The sequence below is a fragment of the Arvicola amphibius genome, chromosome 11 (assembly GCF_903992535.2).
Source record: "Arvicola amphibius chromosome 11, mArvAmp1.2, whole genome shotgun sequence".
Classification (NCBI taxonomy): Eukaryota; Metazoa; Chordata; class Mammalia; order Rodentia; family Cricetidae; genus Arvicola; species Arvicola amphibius.
Window position 1 is genome coordinate 35,776,406 of NC_052057.2, and position 18,090 is coordinate 35,794,495.

Below are 18,090 nucleotides of genomic sequence, written 5' to 3' on the forward strand. Positions count from 1 at the left end.
GTACCCCTCTCTGAACCCACATGTGAAAGTCACTCAGTGATCACACAGAAGTCACCAACTTGCTGAGTCAGTCAACAGGAAGCAATGTGTTTCTGTAATGATATTAAAGTCTTCCATTATGAAGACACCAAAATTGAACTCACTGTGAAAAATGAGTGCAGATTGCATAGGAGCTCTTCCGCCTGTCGCCTGGCCCCACACTGTCTAATCCTGAAATTCACAAATGTGCATCTCCATTTTCTCCTCTTCCTATCATAAAATCCATGGTTTAGCCTGCCCTAGAGAATGCTGGAGCGTGCCTCGACTATCAGACTATCATTGTTTTTGGAATTCTCTCTCAGACCTGTCATCAGCTGGAATTCAACATGGAATATCAGCTTGTTCATGTCTTCAGATATTCCAATTTCGTAAACCAGATCCTAGTGAGTGGACAGAGTGGGAAAAACTGGAATGGGTGGAAAAACAAACAGAAAAATAAAAGAGTATACATTTATGCAAATGTGCTCACAGTGGGTATTGAATTTCTAACAAAGTATACATATCTGAGTGTTATTTCTCCACACTAATTATAGTTTTTTAATCAACCTAAAAGAAGAGTTGTTACTTCGCTGTTTTAGTGTCTGTGTTATGAGTAGAACCAGACCAAGTGTTGAAACTGCTAACTTTGTCTATACCCAAAGACAGCAGCGTAGCAACTTGTAGTGGGAACAGATCGAAATTCTAACTGGCAAAATTTTGTGACGCAAACCGTAAATCAGCTCATCTTGCTGCAGTCACTGTGATGTCATTTGTGATGGAATCACAAATCTAGTCTCCTGTTCCGTTTCTCCTGACTTTATCACACCGACAATAAAGACATGGGAGAATACAACAATCCAGAGGTCTGTTATAAATCGTGCTGCTTCTGCACTCACTTTGACCCCTCCTGGTAGACCCTTTGCTGGGCAGCTTTCGTTGGTAGCCCAGATGACACCAGATCACTGACCTCTGCTACTCTCAAAGTCTTTAATGGAAACTTCACCTCATGCTAAGATGAAATGGATTTTTGGCAGCTGTGGGAGATTTTGAAGAATAAGAACAATCACGGTTGGAAGAGGAAGAAAAGAAGGATTCGGTACCTTAGCTCCTCAGCTGCTTTTCATTATGCACCAAGCCTACATTTATTACAAGGGGAGGGGGGAGCCAAAAGACAGACATTGATAGGTCTCTGTGCTCAACAAGAGAAAGCTTGCACTTGATAAATTCTACTTCTCATCTTGATTTGAGTTCAAATGACCCTTAAATCTGTTGGAATTAAATGGCATAGATCTAGAAGTCACCTCAAGAATACCCCTGCCTTTTCTCCTTCTTAGATCGCTCAGATCTTATGGCTACTCTGAGTCTAATAAAATTTTCTCTTTTTTCTAACTCATTTAAAGAACTGGACAGTTCTATGAATCTCCAAAGTTATATAAATAAAATTCATTTCAAACAGTTTTCACAATACGACTTACATATTTACATTTAATAAGGTTGTGTCTAACGTCCTGAGAATTTACAGTGTGTCTAAACAGAGAAAGCGGCCATATCCACAGGCCTGACCCAGGAGCCATTCTCTGTGAGTTTACTTAGTTTAGTTTTAATAAGGAAGAAATAATCATATTAGAATTCTTCAGCTCATTTATTGTTTCTCCTTTTGTATTGTTTAAAGTGTACTTTCTGTGCTGGTGAAATGAATGGAATCCTGAGTGTCACGATTTTCTGAAAACATACATGTCAACATAGGAGTACATATTAAATAAGAGCAGAAGGATGGAAGGCCTTCATTTGCATACATAGACCAAGGGAGTCAAACAATCACAGACAAATAATGCTAACAAATATCCACACTTCAATAAATATTAAAGAATCCTAATCCTTCTCAGACTGTTAAGATATGTAAACATGCTATACACATATACAGCAATTTTACATAAAATTGCTATACAGAAAGCTCTGGAGGCATGCATATTTGAATTTAAACTCTAATACAGTGACTAATCTGTTTCTATGACTGTTGGTGTTCAGAGGAACAATACTGATTTTAGATAGAAGACCCACAGACATTCTGATTTATGTTGAGGAATTGGTGAGACAAAGTAAAATTCGTGGCATTAGAAAAAGTCTACTTTATGAAGAAAACCAGCTAATTCCAGTCAATAAACTTCCAATGAACAAAAGAAAAATGACAGATAGCTGGCCCTGAGGAAGGGGCTGCTTGTGGAACAAGTGTGCCCTGACTATTTGCCTATGGAGGGAAATTTGGATGCATTTGTCTGTGTGACAGAAGATCAGTTTGGTGCTTTAACTTCTGTTTCAAGGATAGGAAAACAGCTCTAAATTCCACTCAAGCGATTGTGAAACGTGGTCATATTTTGTGCGTGCAAACAAAATATTTGTAAATAATTCTGCTATTAAAATTGTATGGTTATCCTTATATTAGATCTGTCACACAGAACTCCATCCTAAGGATCAAACGGCAGGTATTTTAAAGACAAGTCCAGAAGCTGAAGAGATATCTTAACAGGTTAAGAGTGGTCCAGGGGTTGGAAAGATGGCTCAGTGTTTAAATGAACTTTCTACTTTCTACTCTTATAGAGTACAGAGTTTCATTCTCAGCACCCACATCACTGGACAATTACCTATAAATTCCACTCCTAAATTATCGAGTGTTCTTTTCTGGCCTCTGCAGCCATCTGTACATACATGTGCCCATATATTCACATAAAATGCATGCTCAAACATATAAATAATAAAATAATGGATATGCATGTTCAAATAAGTAAATATGTTAAAGTTTTATGCATGTCAATGCTTAATACATCTTAGTATTAAATGCAACACAATAGATTCACAAAGGGGAAAAATACAGCTAACAAAATGAAGAACACATAATCTTGTTGTCTATGGTTTAGAGACACTTTCTACATCTTTTAGTCCAAAACAACAGAAATGTGTATCTCTTCTCATCACTGGCAGAGAATGAAAAGCCATTTTGTCATATCCTGCCAGACAGTATTATGAAAGCAGCATTAGTGGAGCTCCATTTGCATTTTCCTTACTAGACCTGAAACTGGATATCATCCTTGACAGCTGAAATCTGCGTGCTTCTTATCACGTGAACAACCACTACCTGTCTATGGCTCCGTGCAGCCGAAAGATCATTTTGAATGCGCATGACATGGCAGTCAGAGTTCCAGATACTGAAAGACAAACGGAGGAATGAGGACCGAGTAAAACAAATGAGGAATGAACGAAACATTAGGAATGCTTCCTAGTGACGCTGACCACTGTTCAGGGTAGAGAATACCAGGAGGCCGAAAGCGTAAAAGGCAAGCATGCCAGCCACTGGTGCATGTTGTTAGAAAAGCAAACAAGCTAACCAGATGATGATAGTTTGAGGTTTTAGAAATTTAACAAGAGTCACAGGCCATAAGGATGTGAGGCAGTGAGAGGATTAATATTCTACACAAAGGAGAAATGCATTAAACAAACAAATGAATGAACAAAACCCATAGAGCCAAGTCGACATAGGGCCAATTTGCTAAAGGAACTGTAAATAGGAATGTCTTCGACAAACCATTGTGGACTAGTAGAGGAGGAGGCAGGGGACAGCTCTGAAGGCCATGGGGCCCCATCGGTCTTTCCCTTCACTTTTCCTTTCAGCAACACCGACCTTCAAGCTGAAATCACACTGATTTAGAACACACACGGGGAGAATCGCCTTACATGGGGGTGAATGATCTGTGCGAGACTGGGGTCATCTTTCTGTTATCTTTTGCCAAGTCCTAACGCTTTCTAAGTTTTCATTGTACCAATGCTTACTTCTTGCTTAGCTTGTGTGACAACTCTATATATTTATGAGAAGGTCTTCTATGCCATTGCATCTGCTTGCTTGTCATTGATTGCACGTGTTTATTTACAGCAACCAATTTTGCAAGAATGCATCTATTTCATTCTTTTTGCTATTTGGCTTTGCTATGCAGTTATTTAGCATGCTAATTTTTTTGTACACATACCTCTGACATTTGAAAAGACTGACAGCTCACTTTTTCCTTTTCAAATTCATCTGCTTTCATCTCATGTCTGATGTTTGTCTAGTTTACAACTCAAGATTAAGTAAACAGAAGGCCACCACATTCTCATACCTGACTCTGTTCAGACTGATCCACTCTGCCACACAAGGCATATTGCTAACATTTGGGGAGAACTTAATGTATTTGATCCTTTTAAGAATAAATGTATCCTTCTCTATTTAATTAGATATCTTAGTTTCATAAGTATAATATTGGGTTATTACAAAATTGGTAAATGTCTCTGCAGATTTTTCCTGTTCTCCGTGCTTCTAAGCCATTATTGTCCCTTGATTACATCATACAGGGTACATCTTTGCAGTTGTCCCCATCCTTGGTTGTTCTGAATGAGTTCTCACGGAGTTACAGCCATTCCTGCAGAGCTCTGCCCTCTCGGCTCCAACATTTCCCGGGTCTCTCATGTTCTATCCTGGCTTTCAGGATTATCTCACTCTTGTACTTTCTGAATCTTGCTGCAGGTGCCAATTGGAGGCTTCATACAAACCAGGTCGAAATGGTCATGTGCCAGTCATTCTTCAAACAGTTCTGTTAAAGAGAATCTGCTCTTACTTGATGCCTACAAAAATATTCAAATCAGTATGTGGCTATTTGAAAGTGATCAAGTTTATGAATTTGCAGAGGCCAACTACCCCTAAGTACTTAATCAATTGCAATTCTCAGTTTTTGGCTACTCTATGATAAAATGTAAAAGTGTGTGTGCCTGAGGCTCAGAGCAACACAGAAACAGTCTTTTTGGTCTCAACAGCTTATGCAGAAGGCGGTGGTGAGTGTGGAAGGCAATACCTTGACACACACACACACACACACACACACACACACACATCCATTGTACTCACTTCCATCACCTGCAGCAAGAAAGCCTGCCCCACCAGCAACTACGAGCTTCTGGACTCTGTAACTTGGCTGGTGGACATGAACCCAGGACTGCAGGCTCAGCTTGAGCTACAGTCAAGCTCATGAGCCTTTCAGTGCAGGAGACTTAAGAGGACCGCTATACTAGTCTGTGTTGGGGACCGTATGCTTGTGCATGTGGGTGGGAGTGGGTGGGGACAATGGGTGTGGGTAGTTCTGGGGATTAGTTCAGGACCTTGTACATGCTAGGCAAGAACTCCAACCCTCAGCTACAGTGCTGGACCCAGCCCTGTGACTCTTATTAGAACTCAGGTGATTTTCATTAAAATTTCACATTTATATTTCAAGCATTATGGGATTTGGTCTTGGTGAATTACACAATTTCTAATTGTATTTTTTTCCATTTTGTGTTTGTGTGCACACTCATTTTTATGTGTGTGTGAAGGTGTGTGCTATAACATGAATGTAGAAGTCAAAGAGCAACTGCAGATGATGGCTCTAACTTTCTAGATATTGTTTGGGACAGATTTCGTTTCCTCTGTTGTGTGTACCAGACTCCTGGGGATTCTATGGCTGTCTCTACTTCCCCAGAGGAACACACTGGGGTCAAAGGAACACTTTGGGAAAATGTTCGATCAGCAAAACTTAACTATGGGAGGACAATGCTGGAAACAAGAGGAAATAAGCGATCACATTTAAAACCCCGAGAACAACACGATGCTTACTTGACAGCTGATCACGCTAGAAATATGGATTCACTGGTGAAGATGGAACAAGAAATACACTGGACAGAACCAGAACAACCACAAACAGCCTGGAAAAATGTGGACAGATGAAGTAGCTATCTGGATGCTGTAGATACTTTGCTAATGTGTATTGATAAGAATGCTTGGCAAACAATAAACCTTTTTGAGGAGAGTTTGTGAGTTCCACCGTCTGTGTACATTTTCAACACATTTGCTGTGTGTTAAGAACCATGTTCCAGGCTTTGGGGTGTGTATTTGCCCTTGCTTCAGATGCTGGATTCAATTCTTAGCACCCATCTCAAGTGACTGACAACTTCGATAACCCTAGCCCTAGGGAACGAGGGTCTACAGACACAGACAGATAGACACAGACAGACAGACAGACAGACAGACAGATACACACACACACATTCACACACACACACACTTAAAATTAAAATAAGTACTTAAAGAAGGAGAAGAGACCTCCATGACTTCTACCATAATGAAACCCGTGTTTTTGCGTAAAGGAACTGTAAACTAGACAGATAAACATAATCTTCCAATGGTTATAACACTTTGGATTCCCACAAGATACAGATGTTATGGCTATCTTGAATTTCTCTCAGACATCCCAATCTGAACTGTATGATAAAAACAACTGCTATTTATCTGCTGCTGATGCTGCACAGGTCGACCTTAGTGAATATATCATGTCACTTTGGGCAGATGGAAAAGATCCAGATGGTAGGGGTGCCATCTGTGCAATTTCAGGTCAGGAAAAACCATTCCTTTCTTTTTTTTTTTTTAATGTTTGGCATGGTAACTGGTTTGGAGAACTTTGGTGTGGATTTTAATTTAATGACAATTTTGCTTGAGTGCCTGTCTGTTGGTTTCTGAGTGAAATTGGCAGGCCTTTTCTGTTTATGTAACTTACCATATAAAATTATATTTAGAAGAGAATATGCTTTAGCAATCAGAACGCATGAAGTCCTTAGCTTCATCCAATATTCTTTTATTACAGATGTTCTTGCTGTTGTTGTTACTTTTTACCCTTTCCAGGGTCCCCACCACCCAGCTCACAAACAAATACATGGAGACTTATTCTTACCTATGAACGCTTGGTTTGTTGCTAGCCAGCTTTTCTTAATTGATCACGTCTACCTTTTGCCTCTGGACTTTTACCTCATCCTATTCTATATTCCTTTCTTTCCTTCTTACTCTGTGCCTGGCTGTGTTGCTGGATGGATGGCCTCTGGTGTCCTCCTCTCCTTCTCCCTTTTCCACTCTTCCCTCCTGCTTTTTACCCTTCTTTGGAGCCTAGATTTCGCCTCCTATTTATTCTCTCTGCTTGACAGCCCCACCGATCCTTTCTTCTGCCTTCCTATTGACTATTCAGCTCTTTATTAGATGAATCAGGTATTTTTTTGCAGGCAGAGTAACAAAGTTTTACAGAGTTAAACAAATGCAACATAAAAGAGTACAACACATCTTTGCGTCACTAAGCAAATACTCCACAACATAAATGAATGTAAAACATCTTCAACTAACATTACACAATGAATAGTTATATCTTAAACCTCCAAGCAGTTAGTATTTGTCCAAAATGACCAAAAATGAGTCTTTTAAAGCATATACTGTAAGACTTCAAACAAGTAATAAGTGACAGTTAACAGGCCAAGCTCTCCCAGAGTCCTTTGTGGTAAACAAAAAAAAAAAAAAAAACCCAAAAGAGCAAAAAACAAAAATAACCTCACAAACAAACAAACAAAACAACAACAACAAAGCCCACTGTGTCTGCCACTGTCCGCTCTTTCTGTTTCTTCTGGATACAGAAGTTACACATTCCATTTTTACTAAATCAGAGAAATTCAGTGGCACAGATTGAAGGGCTCGTTGTTATGGAAAACAAATGACTGGAAATATTTCTACTGACTTCCCTAGAACCAATCAAGAAGGGGGAAAAAAAACACTTCAACTGTAGAAATGAAACCACAAAATTTTTGCAGACTTGAAAAGTAGACTCAGTGAAGGAAGTCAGAAAGAGCATTCATCCTGATATATCCTTAAAAGCCCATTTTCTAAGACGCAGATATTCTAAGGAATTGCAGCACTTATGACCATAACCTGTGCATCAGCGTCAGCTACTGGAGGCCTTGACTACCACAGAACAGCAGAGAGTATCAGGCATAAGCAGGAAGAAAGCAGAGAAGCCTCAGTGGGACCCAAAGCAAGAAAGAGTGGTAAATGCTGGTGGTAACTTTCTTTTTTCAGTTACTGGTTACAGGAACTCAAGAGTTGAAAGGAAAAAAAACCCCACAATTTCTAAGACATTACACATCACACATACACACACACACACACACACACACACACACACACACACACACACACCTGTAAATTACTATGTGAATCGAACTAAAAATTATGTTGGAAATGGAAGCTTGGCTCATTAGAATTATCCTATAGACAGAATCAAAAGAGATCTGAGATTCCATATTTGACCAGATAACTTACACAGGTAGTCTTCATCCTATTTCTTAAAAATATTCTACCCACCAAAGATCGCAAATTTAAATTATTAGTAGACAGACACTCTAGCTAAAGTGTCTCTGGCGGTCTGTGTGATGTTGCAAACATCTGTATCCTTTCTCCTGAGAACAGCTGGATAAAACACTCCAGCTATGCTTTAAATAAATCACCATGCTGACAAAAATGACAATATGCAAGCTATAAACCCACAAATGTCAGTAATTACCCTGCACATAAACAGAAAATATAGTCAACTGTAGGACAAAACATTTCCACTTAAAAATCAAGCGAGAGATGCTGTGCAGCCACAGCATTTTGTTGCGAGTTAGTTCAAGCATGAGTGGTTAGCTGAAGGGGAGAGCCCTTGCCTAGCGTGCTTGGGACTCTGGGTTTTGTCCCCAGCACCACAGGAAAACAAAGAAGCGAAAAGGTCAATGCGAAAGTTGAAAGAAAGTTAGGGTCTAAGATTTACCTGTTCACACTATAAGATCTGAAACACAGACCACAAACGACATCGAAAGCCATTGTTCAGCCAAGAATTGGCTTTCTTTTCAAATCTGTGTGAAGCCTTTGACAAAAGAAATTCTATGCTTCGGCTGAAAGAGAATCTTAACAAATTTCAAAGTAAATCATCGAGGAAAGTATTTTCTCCGATGCTTGCAGACTGTACTAGAAATTAAGAAGATCTAAAAAGAATTCAGTTTTAACTATAAATGCTCAAATGTCAGCATTTTGTCTCATAAATTTGTAAACAAAGAATAGGAAAGAGATATTATATATATATATATATATATATAATAAATAATAAAGCACATGTCAAGATCTCATGGTACCGAGCAAAAGCTATGCTTAACAAAGACATTCATAAATGAAACAATCTGCAATCAAAACAAATGAGAAAACAGCCAGGGCTCCCCAGAGGAGCATAACTGAGAGAATGAATCTCTATGTATTGAAGGGAATTTATTAGCATGGCTTTCAGGCTTCGGTCTGGCTACTCAAACAAATGGCTGTTCCCAAAGGGAAAGACCAAGAATCCAGTAGCTGTTCAGTGCACAGGGATGTGTGTTGGAATCCTGAAGAAGTGGGTTACAACACAAGTGGAGGAATGGATATTCTAGGAAGAGTGAGGAGAAGTAGGCAGAAAAGCAACAGCTTCCTTCTTCTGTGTCCACTTAAATGACCTGACACCAGAAGTTTTGGCTCAGATTCAGGGTAGGTCTTCCAACTTTAGAGAATCCAGATTTATGGCAGGTCTTCTCACCTCAAATGATCCAACAAAAAATTTACCGTGTGTGTGTGTGTGTGTGTGCATACAAGCACATGTAAACAAATAAATAAATAAATAACTTTCATACCTATATCTTTTCAAAAATAAAAATATGATGGACTTCTATCAGCACTGAGGAAGAGATTTAAGATGCTTTGATGCTATCATATCCCGTGATTAAAGTCAACGGGAAACTAACACTCTAACCCAAGCAGGATGACAAAGGGCACAGACTCTTGAGCAATGACAGATGGGTCACTCCGCCAAGAAAGGAGCCAGGATCTGTTGAGGAGTTTGCTAAGGATGGAAAAAATACAGAATGGGCAATAGAGGAAGGTGGTCATAAATACCAGCTAAGTTCATGTGACCAGCTGCAGAAATATATACGGTAACTGAAAAAAATAAAAGTGAGAATTAACATACAACATTTTATAACTTTAAAAAGCAAGACAGTATGGATAAGAAATTAGTGCTGCTCTAACTTCTTTGGAAATTGAGTCAGTCTGCTTCTAGTTCTCTGAAAGACTATGAAAGATTCAACATTAGATTCTTAGAGAGGGCTGGGTGAGGGGAGAGGCTATTGTGAACCACACACAAATACCATGCAAACAGAAAATGGAAGATTAGTTCTCAATTCACTGCCCAGAGTCAATAAAATGTGGATAACAATTTCCGAAAGAAAGCTGGGTATACAGCACACACTTGTCATTTCTAACTGTGGGATGAGGCTGAAAGATCTCCAGTTCAGGTCAGCCTGTGTAGCACTGTGAGATCTTGAGACAGAAAGAAGAAAGAATGGGAGGAAGGGAGGAAGGGGAGAAAAGGAGAAGGAGGAAAAGGAGAAGAAGGAGGAGAAGGATGGAGGAAGGGAAGAAGAGAGAGAGGAGAGAAAAGAGGAAGGCTATAAAATAAAATATATGAAAAATTATTAAAATTTAAAAAATTTCCTGTCAGGATAGCATTGTAGAACAAAGGGGTTGTGGCTGGGTTATTATTTATGTTTATCTTTTGGTAGCCTACAGAGTACTCTTCTGTTACAGACACCGTGAAGATGTGTCTTTGCCAAGGCACCCTCTCATTGGTTTAATAAAGAGGTTAATGGTCCATAGCTATGCGGGAAAAGGTTAAGAAGGACTTTAGGGGACAGAGAGGACTCGCAAAGAAGAGAAAAGGCAGGGATGCCAATGAAATGAGGAATGAGACGAACACACCGAATGGGAGAGAGATAAATGCCACATGGTAGAAAATAGATTAATGAAAATATAGGTTAATTTAAGTTATAAGTGCTAGTGGGACAAGACTAAGCTAATTGCCAAGCTTTCATAATTAATGAGACTCTGTGTTATTATTTTGATCTGGCAGATCAAAGGCAAATCTGATTACATTTTCCCATACCAAAAACACAAGAACATGGGGGTGAGGTTCTAAGTAAGCACAACAGTGACCTCTTCATGAGCAATGAGTTGTGTCGGTATTGACTTCCGCACTGGGGCCCTGCTATCAGTTTGGAAAGAACAATCATTATTTAGCAACAATCTAGATTTCTTGGAGATTTCCATGGGACCCTTTGGTCAACAACTCAATTAGATATAACCAAATCAAGGTCCTAGAAATTTCATGTGGCAACAAGAGATGGCCAATTTGGGACTCATTTCCCTCATTATTTGGAAACAAAATTAAGATTGCCTTCATATCTTTTAGGAAGATTATGCTGCACTGGGTTTTCATACCACTCTACAAATGCCCCTCCCTTCTAGCAATCTTTCTCCACATTCTCTCCCTCAACCACATTTTCTTCCCCTTCCCCTCCAGACCCTCCCGGTTCCTGTTCCATCTTAATCCCAACCCACCGATAAGAGCTATTCTAACCCCTCCCCCAAGGAGAACCCGTCTATTCCCTTCCTCTATACTAAACTTCTCTGGCTAAATGGATTGTAGCCTGGTTAACATTTGCTTATAATCTAATATCCATATATAAGTGAATGTATACCATATATAATGGGTCAGTATTACCTCATTTAGGATTTTTTTCTAGTTCCTTCCATTTGTGTGCAAATCTCACGATGCCATTTTTTTAAACAAATTAAGCAATACTCTGTTGTATCAATGTGCCACATTTTCTTTGTCCATTTTTCTGTTGAGGGACATATTGGTTGTTTACAAATTATGCATATTATTAATAGAACAGCAACGAACATGGCTGATCAGGTGTCCTTGCGGGAAGATGAAGTATCCTTTGGGTATATGGCCAAGAGTGATGAAAGCAGACCCCATGTACACTAATAGATAAATTTTGAAAGAGCCTTGGGAAAAGATGTTAGTCATCAGTAAGAAATAATGAAATCAGATGATCAAGGATAGAATCTAATATCAGCTCATATGGAAAGTGAGTGCTGTTTGAGGAATTCACACTTGCTATGTTTATGTATATTTATAGGAAAAATGGAAAATAAGAGGAGATATGTGGAGGGTTGGCAGGGGCCGAGGCTCTGAGCTGAGTAGAAAAGGCAAGGGGGACTTTATTAGACATCAGATACACTACAGGTGTGTGCGTTGGTCAAGATGTGAATTGTTTAATGGCAAACAGACCTATGCATGGAACTAATCAAGGCATTTTAATTTTTAAGAAATTCTCCTTTAACGATATGCAAGAAGAGTGGAATTTGCTTTTACTATTTGCTATATTTACATTGCAAAACAAACTCAATAAATGGCTAAATAAAGAACATTAGATTTGACTAAAATGCTTACTGATCTATGTAAAACTGTTGACAGCTTGGAGAGGGTGGGTTTGAGGTTTCAATCTTTTATTCAGTTGAAAATTGTCACAATAGAATATTAAATATCTCAGACAGCTAATGAGATTGCATGCTATCAAGTTATTTCTTGGTCTACTGAGGATGGCAGAGGGCAGAAAGCAACGCAGTGGGAGCTAAGAAAGGTGTCAAACTTCTATTCATAGGCATTGAGACATTTTTTACTTGGGAGAATCTATTAGGATATACAGAAAATGCATGGATAATGACGAGTGAATTTAATAAAGTTGTTTCCAGTAAAACCACAAAATTAGGCATGTTTTAATCACTCTAGAAGTGACAGAGATAGCATATTATATCTAAGAAAATATATCAGGCTGCTCTAGTAATCCGTAAGCTCAGCAATAGTTGGTATTTAAGTTAGAGACCATTGGAAATGCCACAGGACAGGACTCCACTCACTTTGGTTTGCCGAGAGGCCAAAAGTCAAAAGTCACAGGCTGCTTACTAAGAAAATTGAGAGGCTGATTTTAAAATCAATACGGAAATACAAAATACTATGATTTTTAGTAACCCTAAAGACAAAGCCACTGAAACTGAAGCACTAGGCGGCGAGGTTTATTTTAAAGTTGCAGTAATCAAATTATTGTGATAAAGCACTAACTTGGACCATTTGATTGATGCAAAAGGATGGGATACAAATCACTGAACCAGTCTATCGTACATGATTTACAGCAACATGAACGTTATAAAGAACTGGGTAAAACATGGTCTTTTCATAAAAGGCTCACAGTCATGGAGAGAAACTATAAATCTCCAAGTGTATATAGCAACATACAAAATTTGGGTAACAGATGGATTGTATCTCCAAGTCAAATGATAAATACAAATTTCTGTAGACTAAAACCAAACACTTCTGCCGCTCTGAGGCAGGCACGGTTGTCTTAGAGCAACCCTGTCAGCAGTCACAAGGGAAGACTGTCATGCTCGTCGGCATCAATTAAACCAGGAACTCTTGCCTCCCTGAAGGCAGTGCCTGTATGGTATGTGTGTAATGTGTATGTTCTACGTGTATACAGTATCTCTCTGTACATAGTGCATACAGTGGCTATGTGGAATGAAGATATATGTGTGTATATTTAAGTGTGAAGGGTGTGTTGTATCTGAAGTATATATGAATTGTTTATAGGTTGTGTTGCAGTGTGTCTATAGTATAGTATAGGGTGTGTTGTGTAAAGTATAGTGGAAGATCCTGAGTCTTGGGAGAAAGTGTCTTGTGGCCAAGGAGAAGGGTTTGAACTCCAGCCTAGGAGTCAGTTACGCCAAGGAAACATTTGTGCCTAAACTCAGCGAGACCTAACTCCGTGTTTCCTGAGACATAAGTCCTTGTTTCACAAGCTGAGGAGTCGGCCTTGGCTGTGAGGGAACCCAATAAAAGCGGAGGGGATACTAAGGCATTAGGCATGAAGTCACTACCATCCTGTCATCAGAGATGGGGAGAGAGCTCTCCCCTTGGTTATGGCCTTTCTAAATGCCAGCCTCCTCCTCCTCCTCCTCATGTATTAGCCAAAGGACATGCTATCTCGTCACATATACTTCTTTGCGGTTCCTCACCACAGTTTCCTCAGACACAGGCCTTTCCAGTTCTCTCCGAGGTTGTGATTGTAAGTTTTATAACTACTGTCTTCATTCATTTCTGCCGTTTGTGTCAAGCGCCATCCGAGAGAGGAAGACATACAGCATTTGGACTCTGAAAGCTTTATGCTTCATACATTTACTGGCATAGCTTTTTAAAAAAAAAATTTCCATTATCTTTCGAATCCGTTAATTACAATGAAGCTACTGCAGCTGAGAAAACAAATTTCTCTATGCAAATTGTCTTAAATTAGACACGACATTAGTCTCTGCAGATGGAACCCACAAGGATCGACCCTCGAATGTCCCTCGGATGCTGTTCTCTGGTCCTCAGTCTGCCTTCAACAGCTGTGTACTGAGTAAGTGAAGATATGTGGGCTTATCATTTGAAGGATTTATAAACCTTCTGTATCGTATGCAGTTTCTTCTCAGTTAATCTAGGAAGGCCTGGGGCCGCTTAGTGCAAGGTCCTTGTAGCAATAACGCACAAGCCTTAAGGGCTAAATGCACGCTTTCATATTTCCTTACCTCTCTCATGATCTTACATGCAGAGGACACAGGTACCAGGTTTTTCCCAAAGACAGTTTCAATGCAGGAAAGCTGCAGTGTTATTCAAAGGAGGTTTCCCACCACCTGCAATCGGGGAAACCTGAAAATTGAACTTTCAGTTTACCAAGAACAAAGGGACCGGAGACTTCATTTTAAAGATCCATTAAGTCATGCTGGAAAAGGCAGTACACACACAACCAGAGACACAAGAATGGCCGTTGGCTGTCAGTGGCTTTTGCGGTGATGTTTCCATCAATGCGGTCCCTGTCGCTTTGTTCTACAGGGCTGCATGAAGCACAACCCACGGGAAGCGCTCTGCTTCACGGGGAAGGACAAGCTTGAGAGGAGCTGAAGTGAAAACAGAGCTGCGAACCTTTTCTACCAGCTTCCCTTGCGAACGCCCTCCTGTCCGACACTGACTAGGGATTCGTTCCCAGCCACGTGTCTGTGGGAGGATAAGAAAATCCCACACCGCACTACAACGATTCGTCTTTCACGTCAGGCTCAGCACAGCTAATTGCAAAAATACAGGATACACCACCGATGAGTTCTTTGTATAACGATAAGGAGAACTCGCGCCCAGATCAGGCACGATGAATTTTGATGAAAGTCACCTGGATCCAGAACAGCCGTTTCAATAAACAGAAATGACTGTTGCGCTAACACATTCTTTCCAGAAGTTGCTGTACATATTATTTCTCAACCCATAATAGGATGACCCTAACAACACTAACAAGATTTTAAATTGCCTTAATTTGATCATAAAATAAGTCAGTAAATGTTTTAAATTTTTACAAGAAATAACGGCCTGTGGTCTGAATGGGGCACGTCTGGCATTCCAGAGCGTGTGTTGTTACTGTAAAAATTACTTCCACATGATCCAAGTCTTAAAGTCTAGCTTAATAGTCATTTTTGGCAAGTGGAAATTCATTTTTTTGAAGCTCTCATTTCTGGCTTTAAAGTATCATTTTTGTATGTCCCCCAAAAACAACCACTCTGCTGACTACTGAGGCTAACTTGGTGCTGGGTAAGAATTCACAACTGAGCTGTGCAGTTTTGTAATGTTTCAAACATGATGAAATACTTCCATGTGGGCCACAGTTAGCACACAAATATTCACTGAGAAAACCTGTAGTTGCTTTGTTAGGTACGGTTCAGGCTTTCCTTTCTTCCACAGGACCAGAGGCAAGAATTGAATGCAAGAACCAATTGAATGTATAGTGAAACCTTATTTTTTATAGAGACTTACAGATTAAATTCTACAACAGAAGAATAAAAATAATTATTTTGTGTTTTTTAAAGAGCATAATATATTTCTTATAATTTTGGTAAAAATTGACATACATGTCAAAACATGACTAAATAGCTTGTATGTAGGTCACTGATCGGCAAGCTCTGTGCCTTGCTTCTGATGCCTATGATATAATATGTGCATGTGTGTGTGTGTGTTTGATACTATAATCTCATGTTATCGATGTTTATGCATAATCTGTTAGTGTATATGGTAACAATATTTTTATTATTGTGCATACAATTCTCTTTTAAACTTCATATTAATTCTAAACATAAAGAATAAATAATGAAAACTCTCCCAATTAATAAAGGCTTCTTTTAATATATGAATATATATAATCCTGTTTAATTTACTAATTTATTACTAATTTAATAAATCAGAAATGAGAAGAATGAAAATGTTTGACTTTGAAATGCACATAAGTACACAAAGCAGGTATTAGGTTAATCTAGAAATCATTATTTTAACAAATATTCTAGTGCTCTTATGAGGAGCAGGTCCTTTTCTCCATTGTGGATTTAGTCTTTGAATATCTATTTAACATTATCCCAGAAAAGAGACTATTGTTACAATAGATTATATTCTAGGGCAAAGATAAAAAAAGCCAGATGCACTGGGTGGTGGTGGTGCATGCCTTTAATCCTGTAGTGGGGAGCTGCGGGCAGGCCTGCTTTTCATACTGCCCAGCTCCTGGCCACTGGCTAGCTTATGCCCCGAAATCACAACTCACAAATTGTATTCTTTTAAATACTGCCTGACCCATTAGTTTCAGCCTCTTACTCACATCTTGATTAACCCATATCTAATAATCTGTGTAGCACCACGAAGTGGTGCCTTACCAGGAAGTTTCTAGCGTACGTCCATCTTGGGCTGGAACTTCATCGCATCTGGCTTCTCTCCCTGAGGAGAGGCATGGCGGTCTGTCTAACTTAGGAGAGGTGTGGCATCTTACTGATCCTTCTACCTCACTTCCTCTTCCTGTTCTGTCTACTCCACCCACCTAAGGGGCGGTCTATCAAATGGGCCAGGCAGTTTCTTTATTAGCCAATGAAATCAACTCAAACAGAAGACTCTCCCACATCATTTCCCCTTTTTCTGTTTAAACAATAAAAGAAAGGCTTTAACTTTAACATAGTAAAATTACATATAACAAAATAGTTATCAAGTAAGAATTAGTTACAATATTATATCCATTTTATCTTTTATCATAACAAAGGAAACTTTAACTATCTATCCATTCTTCAACTCCATCAAAGACTCCAGAAGGATATAATATTACCTAAGTAAATAAGAAGCAAGCAACTTACAAAACTCTAGAAATGACAGAGACATCTCGCTGCCTGGACAGTCACCCAAAGTTCCTCTGTACCGTTGGGGCATCCATCTTCGGCCTTCAGGCCCATAGTTTCCAGCAGACATTTCCATGAAGCAGGAAATTTCAAAGTCAGTTCAGTCAGTATCTGCTGTGTCCTGCAGAATGTCTCGCGGACTCTTTCATGAATCAGGAATCCCAAAGAATCATCTCACCTTTAGGCAAGTTCAGCAGTCCTCTCTCTGTGGGTTCTTTGTGTCCAGTTTCTGCAACAGTCCAGGCAAGAGCAGTTTCTTGCCCAAATGGCTGTCAAACTCCATAAGGATCCTCTTCGATGCCCATTTTCCTCTTGAAGTAGCTAGTGCTGCCAGGAGCAGATATGTCTCATTGTCATGAAAAGCCTTAAGTTATTAAAACATTTAAGTGGAATATTCTGTAGTCTTTGAAAGATATTAGGAATGCCTATCTAAGTAAAATATATCTCTATATATCTAGAAAATCTAACTAACATAACTACAAGTTTTACTATTATTGATGACTATCCATTAACAACCTACATACATTACATTTTTAAATGAACTACACAATCACAATACCTTAATCAAGATCAGAAATACATATAACAAGATTGACCATAATATCATTAACCAAGATTCACAACAATCCAACTTATTTAAATCTATATCATCTCCCCCTTTAAATGTAAAAGAACATTTATAAACAATATTTGGGAATATGGGCGCAGTTATTTCTCTCCAAACTGCTTCCTGCTGAATGGGGGCGCTGTTAATCTGATCTTTTATGGTGTAAGCTGTGTGCCATGTTCATCTCAGTCATCAGTTGCGTAAAGTAATTTTTTGAGGGTGTTCACAGCAACCTTCAGGAGGGCGTGGTCTATCATACCATATTGGGATAGAAGCAATCCACATGGTCTCATTTTCTGTAAAAACAAAAGAAACTCCTTTCCAAAGCATCATATCCTTAGATCCAAATTCTGAAGTCAAGGTATTTTCAAAATATCTATTCTGGAATAGTTGAGCAGCATTTGTAAAC